Below are 17,600 nucleotides of genomic sequence, written 5' to 3'. Positions count from 1 at the left end.
TATAGTCTGATGCAGTGAGAATATGGAGGAAAAATCAGCTCAGTTTTATTCAGAGACTCATGCTGATTTATGTCTTAATAAGATGATATTTATGATCAAATAATTTAATGCAATGCAATCCGATTATGATTCAGAGTACAAAAAAAATCCTCAAAGATCTGAGATGTTCTGGAGGCTTGGGAAGATCATTCCTCCACTAAGGAACATGGGAAATAAAGCTTCTGGAAACAAATGTTGCTCAAAAGATCCTGATAATCAGATTGAACACTCACTGATTTTTCTACAAAAAAAAAAAAAAAGTCTGGATAATCAAGTAAAGCGAAGCTGCTTCAGTCCAGTAAGTGTTCGTCTTGAAATATTACTAAAGTTATTCTAATGTTTACCTGATTAAAATCAGTAAAGATCTGACAGCAAAAAGACACGTGAATTATACTGTAAGAACTTTTACTTGCTAGCTGAGCATTTGTGGTTAAAAATAAATATGATCAAACAATAGTTTCGCAAGATAAGAACCTTATTCCTCGACTGGGGTCGTGTAAAACACTTTAAAGCTGCATTGAAACTACAATTTGGACCTTCAAACCATTGGCCACCATTGAAGTCCACTATATGGAGAAAAATGGAATGTTTTAATCAAAAACATAATTTATTTTCGACTGAAGAAAGACATAAACATCTTGGATGACATGGGGGTGAGTAAATTGTCAGGAATTTTTTATTCTGAAAGTGAACTTCTCCTTTAAATTCCATTTTAAATTTGCAATGTGAGCTATGAATGAATATCTACAATCAAACCAAAATGTATTCAGACACCAACATTTCTCACATCAATAACTGTTTATTTGCTATAGTTTCGAAAATTGTAATAATATATCACAGTAACCCAAGAGTTAAACTGTGTCGAAACAAATTCATCTTGATAATGTGAGATATCTTTGATAGTAAGGTATGTAACAAATCATGGTCAGGTCAAAGTGTCTAATCAAATTTTTGGTCCCAAATTTTAATCAATCTTACTGCTGGTCCACTGTGTGAAGCCTTTTTTTGGTATAATATGTCACAGTTTATTTAGCTATCCTCACGTATATTAATGAACAGTTACGTAATAATATTACTTTTTCCAAGTAACTAGTAAAGTAACGCTTACTCAGTAAAAAAACAGATACAGCATTCCTCAAAATGAATAAAAACAGTGAAATTCAACGCAAACCTGCAATAATTAAATATGTTAAACAATACAAATATCCTTTATGTATTTAATCCCATTTTATTAACCAATGTATTTGCTAACGACCTTCGTTGATCCAATTCATCCATACTAATTAGCAAAAATTACTCTTCTGTGGTCTACTGTACAGATGTGACTTTACTTTTCTCTAAGCCTGAGGCTTTTGGTGTAAAAAGGCTTTTACATTTTACAAAAAAATTTTATATTAAAAACAAACAAGCCCTGCCCAGATTTTAAAAAAGTAACGCAAAAGTAATGTAACGCAGTACTTTCCATAAAAAGTAACTAAGTAACGTAATTAGTTACTTTTTTAGGGAGTAACTCAGTATTATAATGCATTACTTTTAAAGGAAACTTCCCCAACACTGTAAATGAACTATAGTGTTCTGCACCCACTAGTAAAAAAATATCGAACAAATATATTTGGTGTCTGAATAATTTTGGATTTGACTGTATTTCTGCAATAGATATAAGCAGATGATTTTGGTAAGCTAACAGAATATAAGACGAAGACGTTAGCTAAAAGGTACTATAGATTAAAAACTAGTAATATTGAGTTCATACATATTAGAAACACAAACCAACACATTCTTACCTGTGAAAGTTTATTCGGGAATTTAAATTTCGCTTTTTACAACCAGAGGCTGTGCAATATTGTGGAATCTTGAAACGCACTGATCCAAGATGGCGGACGCACCGATAATAATAAATTAATAAAATAAATTAAATTAATAAATTGTATTGGCTACCTATTAGATTGTGTTTTATTAACGTGTACACCTACCCCAACCTTAAACTAAAACCTATTGTTTTTATTCAGCGTGACGAAAAGTATGCAATATTGATGTGCGCATGCCCAGTAGACGCAGCTAAGATACGAGAGCGGCCTCTAGAGGCGGAAACACTGTCGTCTCTTACTGTTTGTTTTGACATGAGGCTGCACTAAACTTACACTTCATATAACGATTTAAAAATGTCGACGACGAAACGGTGAGTATATAGTACACTACATGTTTCCATATCATTATAAATTAATTTATTTGTTAACTAGATGCTGCATTGGTAGGGAAATAATGGCAGGATGTTTGCTGTTAGGACTGAGACGAAACATTAGCAGCACCTCAAGCGGTTAAAACAATGTGAACAAAACACACACAACTCTTGAAAATGTTTATTATCGCGATTGGTTTAGTCTGTTTGCACCAGTTCATATCCAGACTGTTCGCTCTAATGCATTTATAGCTAACTGAGTGACTGATAAGTTCACGCAGAGACAGAATAGCCAATCAAAAAAAATCACATCTGATTTTACTGTAGCTCATTTTTTATAATCACTGTTATACATATTTAGTTATTTTGGTTAATCACGTGTTCTAAAATAGAAGCAAAAAGATGGGAGAGTATACATACAATGTTTCGCTGCTCAGTAAGATTTTTAATATGTAAAAGTCTCTTATGATCATTAAAGTTCCATTTATTTGATCAAAAATACAGAAAGAAGTAATATTATGACATATTAATGCAACTAAAGCAGTTTTTTTAATATACTTCAAAATATAGTATATATAGCAAAGCTGAATTTTCATCAGTCTTCAGTATCAAATGATCCTTCAGAAATCATTCTAATATAATGATTTATTCTTTTAATTATCAATGTTGGAAACAGCTGTGCTGCCTTTTTTTTTTTTTTTTTTTTGGAAACGGTGATCCTTTTTTAGGGTTCTTTAATGAATAAAAAGTTAAAAAGAACAGCATTTATTCAAAATAGAAATCTTTTCTAACAATATAAGTCTTTACAAATATTTTTTATCAATTTAACACATCCTTGCTGAATAAAAATATTAATTTCTTTCAAAGAGAGAAAGAAAGAAAAAACTGACCTCAAACTTTAAATGAAGTGTTTATTGTTACAAAAGTTTTCTGTTTTAAATAAATGCTGTTGTTTTTAACATTTTATTTATCAAATAATCCTGAAAAAAGTATCACAGGTTCCAAAATAAAATATTAAGCAGTACAACTGTTTCCAACATTTTTGAATGATTTCTAAAGGATCATGTGACACTGAATAGTGGAGTAATGCTTGCATCACAAGTATAAATTATATTTTAAGTTATATTAAAATAGAAAACCATTATTTAATTTCATTACCATTTCACAATATTATTTTTTTCCCCTGTATTTTTACGCAGGTTTGATGAACAGAAAAGTTTAAAAAGCATTAAAAATCTTACTAATCCCAAACTTTTGAGAGGCAGTGTATTTATGCAATTTTAGTGCCTTAGATATTTAAAGATGACCATCTTTAAGCTTGACCATTTTGATTTATATAAAACAAAATATAAAAGAGTCCATTTGTGTATTGTATAGTCCACATTAACCCTTTGAGTTCCAACCATGAACTCAGGTCAGGTCATTGTTAGATTGTTAATTTCAACATTCACTAATACATTTTTAAATGATTTGTTATCATTAGTTAAAAGGATAGTTCACCCAAAAAAGAAAATGTGATGTTTATCTGCTTACCCCCAGGGCATCCAAGATGAAGCTGATTTTGTTTCTTCAGTAGAACACAAACGAAGATTTTTAACTCAACCCATTGCAGTCTGTTAGTCATATAATGGCAGTGAATGGGCACCAAACCTTTGAAAGTAAAAAAAAAAACATGCACAGACGAATCCAAATTACACCCTGCTGCTCGTGACAATACATTGATGTCCTAAGACACGAAACGACTGGTTTTTGCAAGAAGCTGAATAGTATTTATTAATTAATTTTTATTCTTTCACATTTGTAATCCTGGACCACGAAAGTCTTAGGTAGCACGGGTTTATTTGTAGCAATAGCCAACAATACATTGTATGGGTTCTTTTATGCCAAAATCATTAGGATATTAAATAAAGGTCATGTTCCATGAACATATTTTGTAAATTTCCTACTGTAAACATATCAAATCTTAATTTTTGATTGGTAATATGCATTGCTAAGAACTTCATTTGAACAACTTTAAAGGCGATTTTCTCATTATTTAGGTTTTTTTGGACCCTTAGATTTCAGTTTTTCAAATAGTTGTATCTCGAGCCAAATATTGTTCTATCCTAACAAAGCATACATCAGTGGAAAGCTTATTTATTTAAAAAAATGACCCTGGTTTTGTGGTCCGGGGTTACATTTGTTCCCCATGCTTTCACCAGAAACACTTCCAGGACAGTATTGTAAAAAAGAATCCTGTCGGATTCAGGTTTGAAAAAATATTTCAGTACATTAAACAGATTGTTTAATTACAAGATTAATATTATGAGAAGGTTTGCTGGTTTATGTCATGTTCTGATCTCATCAGTAGATGTCAGTGTTGTACAGACTGTGTTTCTTCAGTGATTAGTATTTCATTACAGTCTAAATTTGCCTTTTAGCATGCAGCATGTGTACTAGAATACACAATGTTTTAAAGGTTTCATTCTTTCCCTTTTACATAGAGGCAATAGAATAAAACATGAGATCTAAAATTAACATGCATGATCTTGGATTAGCTTTTATATAAGTCTTGTAAAGCTTCAATATAATGTAATTTAATAGTATGTTAATAAAGAAATAAATACATAAGGGTCAAAGACGTTGAGATGTCCACGTCAAAAGAAATTTACAAAAGTGATTTTATGTCTATAGAAAGCGCATTAAATGTAAGTAAAGTGTCTACTTTTAAGGTTTCAAATATGCTTTAGAACAGGGGTCCCCAAACTTTTTTCTGAGAGGGCCACATAATTTTCTCTTCTTTAACGGAGGGCCAGATTGGTTTATAAAAGAAAATACCATGGGCTGGACTGACTACTAGTAGTATTATTATTTTATTTTGATTTTACCTGTATTTATTCTACCTTTTAATGCTAGAATAGTTTATTTTGTTATGCACCACACAGACTGATCATTTCTTTTCAAAAGATATACAGGTGCATCTCAATAAATTATAATGTCATGGAAAAGTTAATTTATTTCAGTAATTCAACTCAAACTGTGAAACTTGTGTATTAAATACATTTAATGCACACAGACTGAAGTAGTTTAATTCTTTGGTTCTTTTAATTGTGATGATTTGGCTCACATTTAACAAAAACCCACCAATTCACATGGTGACATGCTGATCAACTCAAAACACCTGCAAAGGTTTCCTGAGCCGTCAAAATGGTTTCTCAGTTTGGTTCACTAGGCTACACAATCATGGGGAAGACTGCTGATCTGACAGTTGTCCAGAAGACAAGCATTGACACCGTTCACAAGGAGGGTAAGCCACAAACATTGATTGCCAAAGAAGCTGGCTGTTCACAGAGTGCTGCATCCAAGCATGTTAACAGAAAGTTGAGTGGAAGGAAAAAATGTAGAAGAAAAAGATGCACAACCAACCAAGAGAACCGCAGCCTTGAGAGGCTTGTCAAGCAAAATTAAAGATTAAAGAATCCACTGTGTTTTTTCAATCACATCAACTCTGCCTTCATCATTTTCAGCGCTTCCACAGACTTCTCAGACTTTCTCAGCTGAAAAACTTTGGGTAACTGGGAGATGAGTGAAGTCTTGCTTTCGCACATGTCCCACAAGCAGTGCTAGTTTCACCTCAAATGCTATTGAGTCATTTTGTCATCACTCTGAATTTTCACCTGTTCGATTGCGATGACACATTATGTTGAATGTACCGTTCTATTGGTGAATTTAACAAATAATTAGGCTGTTAATAACCAAGGGAAATTTTAGTTTGAAAGCCAACCTTTATAATCAAATACCGATATGATATAAGTGAAACATATTAAAAAATTTTAATTTTAATTTTTCTCTGGCATTGCTCAGAGGGCCGGTCCAAATGTGAGGGCGGGCCGAATGGGCCTTAGTTTGGGGACCCCTGCTTTAGAGAATAAAACGTCAAAATTTGGTTAAAACAATGTTACATTGTTATTTAGTGTAACAATATAAAATTCAAACAACATGCTTATTCTGACTTGTACATATTAAAATAGGTAAAAGAATAAGGGAAATAAGGGGACATTTTATTGTGTTTTAAACGAGTAAAACATTCTTACTGACAAATGAGCAAAACCTAGGATAGTGGCCAATTTTAAAAATGTAGAGTTACAACTAATTAGTATTTGGGGTGAAAGTAATTTGTCTTTTAATGACATTTTAGTGGGTTTCTTCTGGAAATGAGGGAAAAACGTATGATATTTATTTTTTGCTCAAAAAAACAAAAATGCAATTACATTAAAACAATACTTTTTAATATTTTCTTTTGGAAAAACAACAATTTAAAGTAGTATCACACTTATTGTTGTTATGCTTTTGACCCATAAACAAATATAAGAAATAAAAATATGTATCTGGTTTATTAATTATATAAAAACTTTTTTAAAGCTTTAACATAATATCTAATATAATAATGTCAATAAATATAAATCACTATATATCAGATTTTATCTAATTTATTAATTAAAACATTACACAGATAATATTTCACCCTTTCATTTCACTCGTTTTAACCATAAATCAGTGATATTTATGGTTAAAAAGAACTGAAGTCATAATAATATAATATAATATATTAAAGATTAATTAACTGAAAAAAGTCTTGATGTATATATGTAATATAATTTACATATTAAAATAACAAAATAATATTAAAATGTATCTTTCTTAGCTGTATGACCTTTTTCTTGTTTCAAGCTTAAATAAAAGCAATTTTAGTCAGATTTATGGGTAAAAAATCAGAAAGTCATAATATAATAGAATATAACTTTAAGATTAACTAGCTGATAACAAGTCTTCAAATCCTTTGAAAATGTATTTTTCTTACCCCACTGACAATTTGTTTGCTTGTTTTAAACAAAGTGTAATGATTGCATACTTATCATTATATGCAAGTGTGTTGTGATGTGTTATCTGTATACGTGATAATGTTTTGACACTGAAAACTCTCGCTAAGGCCATCATAAATGTAGTCACACATTCCAGCAATAACCTTTGCTCATATTTACAATCAGATCTACCATGTTTGCATGCAAACACTCACAGATTTGATCTGCAGTTCACCTGATCGCCGCTGGGTGGCGCTGTTGCATTGTCCGTTTTGGACCGCCTTCGCAACCCTATTATCTCTAAGCAAAGAGTTACGCTGACGTCACCAAAACACAACATTGCGGCATGTGAGAAGCCAGTTATTGCGTTTTATTTTTGGCCCCAGCTCGCGCTGTACTCAGGAATAGAGCGTGTCGGAGCAGAACCGTCATAATCCGGTGGGACCAGGTCTAGGGTTAATCCAGCCTACCTCACCAGGACTATCAAAAGCACTCTGTATGCGACACTTCAGGATGTCTGGTTAGATCTCAAGCACTCGGTCTGTCTCCGTCTCACGCTCTCGCCGCTCCTCGGCCTGAATTCATCCCTCTGCTCTCTTATATAACTCACTCATCAGGGTTTGAGCCACACAAGCTGCTCCAAAAATCCACTGCCCGTGTTTACTCCAATTACGCAATCAGCTTTCTGCTTCACACATAGGATGCACAGAAACTGAACGAGCACATGACCTCTGCTTGGCCTGTACCTACATAATCAGCTGATTCAGATTCACTTCACATCTGATTGTTCTGTGCACCTGTAATAAATCTTAATAACTTTTCTGTTGGACCATCTTAACATGCAGAAAGAATAAGAAAAAAAAAAAAAACACTGAGTGGGACATTAAAAGAATGGTTAAAAATAGGGAGAAAAAAAAGATTTACCATTGGGTAATGAAAACATTTTAGGATTTGTTTATGACACATAAGTTTATTTTTCCAACCCAATTTTCAGTATTTTTTTTTCTTGCTTTAAGCAGGCTATAAATCAAAGCAAATTTAGTGAGATTTATGGTTTAAAGAAGAAAAAGCAAAAGCGGGGTTTAAAAAAAAACACTTCAAGATTAATTCACTTAAGAACACTTAATATCTTGTATATTGAAATAACAAAAATAATATAAAAGTTTGTTTATTTTTCTTACCCCATTGAATTTTTTTTCTTGCTTTAAGCTTAAAAAAAGTATAGTGAGATTGGTTATGGTTAAAAAATCTGAAAGTCATAGTAAAATTACATTAAATACTTGATTAAAGATTAAATAGTTGAAAACAGATCTTGGTTTATATAATTTACATATTAAAATAACAAAATAATATGCAGCTTTGTTTATTTTTCTTACCCCATTGACATTTTTTTTCGTTTTAATCTTAAATTAAAGCAAGTTCAGTTAGATTTATGGTTAAAAGGAACTGAAAGTCATTAAAAAAAAAAAAACACTGAGTGGGATATTAAAAGAATGGTTTAAAAATAGGGAGAAAAAATTTACCATTGGGTAATGAAAATATTTTTGAGTAAACTGTTTAGGATTTGTTTATGACACATACGTTTATTTTTCCAACCCAATTTTCAGTAGTTTTTTTTTTCTTGATTTAGGTAGACTATATGAGATTTATGAATAAAAGAAGAAAACCAAAAGTGGGGTTTAAAAAAACACTTCAAGATTAATTCAAAATTAATTCTCTGAAAATTAGACTTAAAATCTTGCATATTAAAATGATAAAAAAATGTAAAACCTAGTTTATTTTTCTTACCCCATTGATTTTTTTTCTTGCTTTAAGCTTAAATCAAAGAAAGTATGGTGAGATTGGTTATGATGTTAAAAAAAATGGATATGGTGAAAAAAATCTGAAAGTCATAGTAAAATTAAATACTTTATTAAAGATTAAATAGTTGAAAACAGATCTTAGTGTATATAATTTACATATTAAAATAACAAAATAATATGCAACTTTGTTTATTTTAGTACCCCATTGACATTTTTTTCTTGCTTTAAGCTTAAATAAACAAAAAGTATAGTGAGGTTGGTTATGGTAAAAATGGATATGGCCACAAAATCTGAAAGTCATAGTAAAATTAAATTAAATTAAATACTTTGTTAAAGATTAAATAAGAGATCATAGTTTATATAATTTACATATTAAAATAACAAAATAATATGAACATTTATTTTCCTACTCCAAAAGCAAGTTCAGTGAGATTTATGGTTCAAATGAACTGAAAGTCATAATATAATATAATATAATATAATATAATATAATATAATATAATATAATATAATATAATATATAATAAAGAATAATTAACTGAAAACAAGTCTTAATGTATATAGTATGTCATATAATTTACATATTAAAATAATGTGAAAATTTATATTTCTTACCTTATTACATTTTTTTTGTTTTGTTTTAGGATTAAATTAAAGCAAGTTTAGTGAGATTTATGGTTAAAAAAAATCATAATATAATGAAATATAATATAATACTTTATTTAAATTAATTATCTGGAAACACGTCTTAATTTATATATGTAATATAATTTAAATGTTAAAATAACAGAATAATATGATTTTTTTTTCTTACTCCACTGACATTTTTCACTTGTTTTAAGCTTAAAGCGAGATTGGTGAGATTTATGTTTAAAAAGCCATAATATAATATAATTTCATATAATATCACATCATATAATATCATATAATATAATACTTTATTCAAGATCAGTTATCTGAAAACAAGTCTTACGTTATATATTTATTTATGTAATATAATTTAAAAATTAAAATTACAAGTCTTATAATTTACATGGTAAAATAACATTAAACAATATGAACGTTTAATTTTCTTACCCCATTGACAATTAGTTTTTTTTTTTTTTTTAAGCTTAAATTAAAGCAAATTCAGTAAGATTTATGGTTAAAAAGTTCTGAAAGTCATAATAATATAATATAATATAATGTAATACTTAATACAATATAGTACAAGATTACTTAGCTATAAAGAAGTCTTCATTTATATATGTAATATAACCTTTTTTTTCTTGTTTTGAGCTTAAAGTAAAGCAAGTTTAGTGAGTTTTATTGTTAAAAAGCCATAATACAATATAATATAATAAAATACTTAAATTAATTAGCTGAAAACAAGTCTTAATTTATATAATTATTTATGTAATATAATTTATACATTAAAATTATATATTTATTATAATTTATATATTATATATTATTTTTCCTACCCCATTGCCCCTTTTTTTTAGTGTTCAAAGTAAGTGTTCATGCTGCCTTAAAATGTTAAGTTTAGTCAACATGAAATGTTAAGTTGTACTACATGAAAACGTGGATATTTGAGTTGGGTAAACTTAAAATTTTAAGGCAGCACAAACACGTTTTTTTTTTTTAAGTTGAAACAACTTTTTTTGTCTACAGTGTATGGTTAAAAATGAAAAAGAAAATAAGTCTTTTTTTTTTTTAATAAGATTAATAAGCTGCAAACAAGTCTTACTATGACAAATGTGACCCTGGACCACAAAACCAGTCTTAAGTCGCTGGGGTTTATTTGTAGCAATAGCCAAAAATACATTGTATGGGTCAAAATTATTGATTTTTCTTTTATGCCAAAATCATTAGGAAATTAAGTAAAGATCATGTTCCATGAAGATTTTTTGTAAAATTCCTACTGTAAACCTATCAAAATGTAATTTTTGATTAGTAATATATGCATTGTTAAGAACTTAATTTGGAGAACTTTAAAGGTGATTTTCTCAGCATTTAGATTTTTTGCACCCTTAGATTCCAGATTTTCAAATAGATGTATCTCAGCCAAATATTGTCCTATTCTAACAAACCATATATCAATAGAAAGCTTATTTATTGAGCTTTCATATGTTGTATACATCTCAGTTTTGTAAAATTGAACCTTATGACTGGTTTTGTGGTCCAGGGTCACAAATGGCATAAAACAATAGGAAACTTTATTTATTTTGCTTCATTGATAAATTGTGCTGTTATTTGTTGTTTTCCTTTTTTTAAGCTTAAAGTTTAGTATTTATGGTTAAAACAAGAACTAAAAACAAAAACTTTATTCAAGATTATTGTATTATATTGTATTATACTATATTATATTATACTATATTATAATACAGAGATGGTGATATGCACATAAATATAACATTAGTACTTCTATTTCACATGTCAGAATGAAAAACATTCATTTATTTCAAAATTTTAACACAATTTCTCTAATAAATACATCTTGTTGTAGAGATTAGATATTTGTACTGGAGAACAAGACCAAAATACTTATTTATTAAATACTGATGAAGTAATAAACGGCCACTATTTCTTCTGCTAGAATTCATCTTTATGGATCTGGTTACTTCACCTGCTGTAGCAGGTATTTCTGGTCCAGTGTGAAGATGGAAACACTGACACTTCTAGCTGAAGCTATATTTGGAGCGATCATGCTGATACACGGATACACCGTCATTTTCATTACCTCAGCATGTTCTGGAAATGTTTCACTGTTTTGCAAGAGAGATCATGCATTGGCTCCTGGCTCAGACTTTAACACACAGTGATGACAGCACTGACACCCTGGACCAAAACCAAGTATAATTTGACTAAATAATCATTCTAATTATACGCTGCAATTAGGGATGATGGCTTATTTTTTTTTAAATGTGTGTAGGGTAATTAACATGATTCATTGTTTTATAAGCAACCTGCGTGACATGCTGTACCTTATTTATTCTGTGATGTGTGTGTGTTATGCAATTTCTATGAATCAGTAATTTTATGGTTAGCTAAACCCCCGTGACACTCGCAACCTATTAAAACATCACCTCATGGAAAGCTTTCATTTAGCCGCATCGTTGTTTGCCATTTCAGAGTAATTTGTTCATTTTCACTGTAGCTAAGCCTGTTACAAACTGATTTCCCAAGTACATTTTCGCAGCCTCGAGTCCATGAAATGAAAGCAAACGTCTGCCAGAAGCATCCAGAGAGAGAAGACACGACTAACAAGAGACGCTTTGAAGTCCAAATCACACCTGGTGTATCCCAGGTAATGAATTTTAAAACAGTGTGGGGACATTGTTTTGAAATGCTTCTAAATGTAAACATTGTGCTAACTATATTTTCAACCAAAACCTTTATTTTTAATATTCTAAGAATGTTAAATGTCAAGTTTTTTTTTTGTTTGTTATTATAACGTTATTTAAAGGATAATTTTTTTTTTGAAAGTTCTCAAAATGTAACATTATTTAAATGTTACTATTTAATATTTGAAGAATGTTAAAATTCCATTTTTTTCTGTTGTGATTAAAACATTATTTAAACATGACTAAAAAGTGTATTAAATGTTCAAATAAATTTATTTTTACTCAAAATGTAACATTTTCTTTTTGTGATTAGAATGTTATTTAAATGTATGGAAGCCAGTTTTTTTGCCACTGAATAAAAAAATTGTGAAATTTTTTTTTACTTTTTTTTTCTCAGAATTGTGAGATGTAAACTCAATTGCAAGTTATAAAGTCAGAATTGCGAGATATAAACTTGCAATGCTGACTTTTTCTTGCAATTCTGACTATAACTTGCAATTGCAAGTTTGTATCTTACAATTCTGCCTTTTTTTCTCAGAATTAAAATATAAACTAGCAATTGCAAGTCAATTCTAACTTTTTTTTTAACTCAGTCAATACTGACTTTATCTCGCAGTTATGACTTTACATCTCGCAATTGTCTTTTTTCTCACAATTGTAAGATATAAACTTGCAATTGCGAGTTATAAAGTCCAGTTTTGATGAGAATAAAAGACTGATATGTTTACAGAATTGCGAGTTTGTCACACAATTCTGACTTTATAACTCGCAGTTGCAACTTTTTTATGCAACTTTTTTTATTGCGAGTTTATAAGCCAGTTTTTGCCACTGAATAAAAAAAAAATTGTGAAAAAATTGTGATTTTTCAACATCTTTTTTTTTTTTTTTTTACAAATACGCAAATGACTTTTTTCTTGCGATTGTGACTTTATCAGAATTGTGAGATTTAAACTCGCAATTTTTAATTTTTTTCTGACAATTGTGAGATGTAAACTCAATTGCAAGTTATAAAGTCAGAATTGCGAGATATAAACTTGCAATGCTGACTTTTTCTTGCAATTCTTACTATAACTTGCAATTGCAAGTTTGTATCTTACAATTCTGCTTTTTTATATCACACAGTACTGACTTTATAACACACAATTGAGAGTTTATATTTCACAATTCAGAATTGTGAGATAAAAAGTCACAATTACCTTTTTTATTTTTTTATTCAGTGGTGGAAATGGGCTTCCGTATAAAGGTGAATAAAATAATTTTTAAATATTCTACAGATTTATTTATTTTTTTACTCAAGATATAACGTTATTTAAAAGGTCACTTCAGTCTAAAACTAAAATGTAAAAAAACAAAAAAACAAACAAATGTATAACATTTTTGTGCGAATGTTATGATAATGGTAATACAAAGTTCTGTCATGAAACTCTAGATGACAGCTAATACAATCACATGATTATTCACATGGTGGAGCTAACTGGTTTGTTTTTGTATCAGCAGCCAATAGAGACAGAGCACATTTAGGCCACGCCCACACCAGGGGGGAAAACAATCCAACGCTCTCCATTGACTTTGTATTGCGGGAAGCTGCCTCCTTGTCATTTATGACTTCTTTAAAAAAAAACAAAAAAACAGAACAATGTCTAAAAGCTGCTATGTGACAAGGTGTACAGTAAACAAGCTAAAAAACACAGAACTACGTTTTTATAAGCTGTCGACCCAAAAAAAACAAACAACAACAACAACAAGTGTATAAGGACACAAATAGTTGTGAGTGTCAGGGTATTTCACATTGGGCCATTCAGTTGGATCATTTCTCCAACAAAAGGAAGGTAAGGAAAAGGAGCACTGACATAGACCAATAAAATGTACTTTCTCAATATATCTCCTTCTTTTAGGTTTACATAGGGTGGTGAAATAATATTTTGACATGGTTAAAAGCAATGATTGTTTTCTGTCGCTGATTAAGTTTCCCTCCAGTGAGTGTACTTCTCGGAGTAATATCACACATTGCGCTCTACTTTTATGTCCTTAAATGCTTGTTTTTTGGGTCGACAACTTTAAAAAACGTAGTTCTTTTTTTTTTTTTTTTTTTTTTTAGGCATTGTTTTGTTTTTTGTTATAAGTCAGAAATTACAAGGAGGCAGCTTGTCATAATCTGACCCCCCCCCCCCCTGTTTTCAGATTTTGACGTGTGCCGCTCTGTCTCTATTGATGTTTTTCCTGAAAGCATAAGTCACACTTTGAAGAATGCTTTGCATTTCCGGTCTTCAATGTTTCTAATCAAATTAGTGTATGTTCCAAGTTGATAATCTAATGTTAAACCTATTTAAACTTTTTTTAAAAGCACATAGCTTCATAGCGCCATCACTTTGCAATTTCGCAATGACCGTAATTTGTTAGTGCCTCATTTCTTAAAGTTTAATGAGTGTGTAGATGACACAAAACTGCCGACGTTAGCTACATTAAAAACCGATGGGCGCTATTTGAATGGGTCTCTATGGAGACCAAAACAGAAGAGCATCCAATTTGACATTAGAATTCGTAATGGTGGCGCTCATGGTTTACTCAGGAAAAGGTCTATAAGCTTGCTGCTCAACATTTAACACTATAGCAGTTGCAGAGCACTTCAGAAACCCTCCACCTTCCCCAGCTCCACCTGTATACATCTGCTATGGGGTAATAGCATTTGTTTAATATATGGGAGTTATATTAAAGGTGCCATAGAATGGAAAACTGTATTTACCTTGGCATAGTTGAATAATAACAGTTCTGTACATGGACATGACATACCATGAGTCTCAAACACCATCGTTTCCTCCTCCTTATGTAAATCTGCTGTTTGCAAAGGACCACTGAAAAAGAGGCCAATTCCAACCAAACACTATGGCGTTATAGTCTCGGGATCATTAATAGTCACGCACCTAACATTTGCATAGCCCAATCATTAGAAGTTCTGCGGGTAGGCTATAGGGAAAATGGCAGATCATGGAAATAAATGTTATGTTCCAGGTAATGCAGGGATGGGTTGGTGTCTGTACTCAGAAAGGCACAGAAAACAAATAAGGCATTCTAATAAAATAAGGCGAGCCACTAAAGGGACACGGTTAGCTTCTTGCTAGTGGTAGCCTGTTACATTGCAGTACATAAGATTTCACTTACCACATAAACAGAGTAAGGAGAGATGACTGCGCGGACAATGGTGAGTGATTTGCAGATCCTGATCACCGCTAACAAGCATCCAAACTTGTCATATGTGGTAAGTACTGCTGCTGTAGTATAATGTTACACAGAGCAGGTGCGATCGCAAATCTCAAAAGTGAAAGTAAAAAGTTATTGTGCATTCAAAACGGTTTTAATGCCCCGCATATTAATAGCGGCCGGAGTTCTGTAATTTAATATATATTTTCCTCCATGTGTTTCCTTCCTGCTGTGTGAGATCTAAATGAGCTGCTCTGTGAAACAGCCAATCAGAGCAGAGCTCATCATTATTATTAATGAACCTTCCAAATAAGGTAATAACAGACCATTTTCTTTCTAGGGACAAATCCTAGGGTTGTAAATGGACTTGTAAAACCGTTTCTGAAGAATTTTTGCCCTCACCTAAGCCATATACCTTCAATGTAGATATCAGAGAACAATTTAAAATATTGTATCAATGCATTCTGTGGCACCTTTAAGACCAAACACATTAACATTGCCATGTACATTACCATGTTAAACTCTCGGAGAGTTATTATGACAGATTGATAGACACTGAATTAATGTTCTATTAATGTTACTAGAAGAACATTTGTTCATAACTTTCAGAGAACCTTGCCAGAACATTTTCTGAATGTTCAAAATTTCTGAAAATGTTTTTAAATTTTTCTCCTTTTTTCCTGGTTATGCAGTTATGGTTATGTTAGGGGAACATTCAGTTGTATCATTTTGCAAACATCATAGTAACGTTACTTTTGATTGTTCTCTAAAAATTTTGAAACAAGCAGTAACATTTAAAAAACATTAGACAAATGTCCAACTGAAATGCTAACATTTTGAGAACATTATTAAAGCCAAGATAGCTTTGAATGAGCGTTATATTAACTTTACTGGAAGAATATTTGTTTATAACTTTAAGATAACTTTTCCAAAACATTAGTCAAGGTTCTGAGAACATTCCCTGTTAACTGGGAAACGTTTCAGTTGCAAGGCATTCAGTTCTCTTTCTGTGCAAAAATTGGAAGACACGTTTGTGATGGCTATTACTTGCTATAAATAACATTGTGGAGTACACCTTAGACATCCCAGCTAACAGGGAATGTTCTCAGAACGTTCTAACACAGTTCTCACAAAATTATAAACAGACAGTCTTCCAGGAACGTTAATAGAATGTTCATTCAGAGTTCTCTGGAATTATTTATATAGATCATTCATTCATGGAACATTTTATCTAAGACTTACTAGTTTGCGATAGTTCAGAGAACATTCAAAAGGAACATTCCCATAATGTTTGCAAAATTATCAAATAGATTGTTCCCTTAATGTTTTCTTTAACGTTTAAAAACTGAAGAACATTCAGAAGTAAATGTTTTCATAACTTAATGGGAACATTAGAAAAATGTTTTCAGAACATATTTTGTCAGCTGGGGACTACCTGACTGGCAAACTCATGCACTGAGCGTTGAGAATGTCCTCGCTCTCAGTAATGTTAAGGGGCAGGTCATACAAGAGTAGGATGTTCCTTTCCTTGCCGAGGACACAGTCTGTTCATCATAGTTCAGAGACAATGCTAACACCAGCTTTCTGCTAAGCTCTTGCTCTCCTCTGAGTGTCTGATTGTCTGATCAGAGGCAGCGTTTCATTTGCTGAGCTGTGATCTCTGAGCAGATAGCAGAGCAGTGCAGGAACGCTGGGTTAGCTCCAAATTTTATTTCAAAGGTAGACGATCAATAAAGCCTGTTTTCATCTCCATGTGCAGAATAAGCATTTGATAACTCAACAGCAGGGTCATTCTTATTATGCAGTACAACTTTCAACAAAAAAAAGTGCTTGTGTTGAGCACATAAAATAAAAAAGGCATATCAGACATTTAGAAATATGCTGTGGTCAGACTCAGGTGTTTTAATTGCATTAATTATAACTTAGTTTACACAATGGCAAGAAAACGAGTAAGATGCCTAAGATGGATGGATAAAAAAATGAAGTTAGTCACTTACATAACCTTCAGCAATGAATAATAAATAAAAAGTAATTGCAGAATTGTGAGATATACAGTTGAAGTCAAAAGTTTACATACACCTTGCAGAATCTGCAAAATGTTAATTATTTGACCAAAATAAAAGGGATCATACAAAATGAAGAAGAATAAAAGAAGTTTGTATATAGTCCACTTGAGAAAATAATAGTTGAATTTATAAAAATGACCCTGTTCAAA

Source organism: Garra rufa, chromosome 22 (genome assembly GCF_049309525.1).
Source record: "Garra rufa chromosome 22, GarRuf1.0, whole genome shotgun sequence".
In the NCBI taxonomy this organism is placed as follows: Eukaryota; Metazoa; Chordata; class Actinopteri; order Cypriniformes; family Cyprinidae; genus Garra; species Garra rufa.
Note: the sequence above shows the minus strand (reverse complement) of the source record.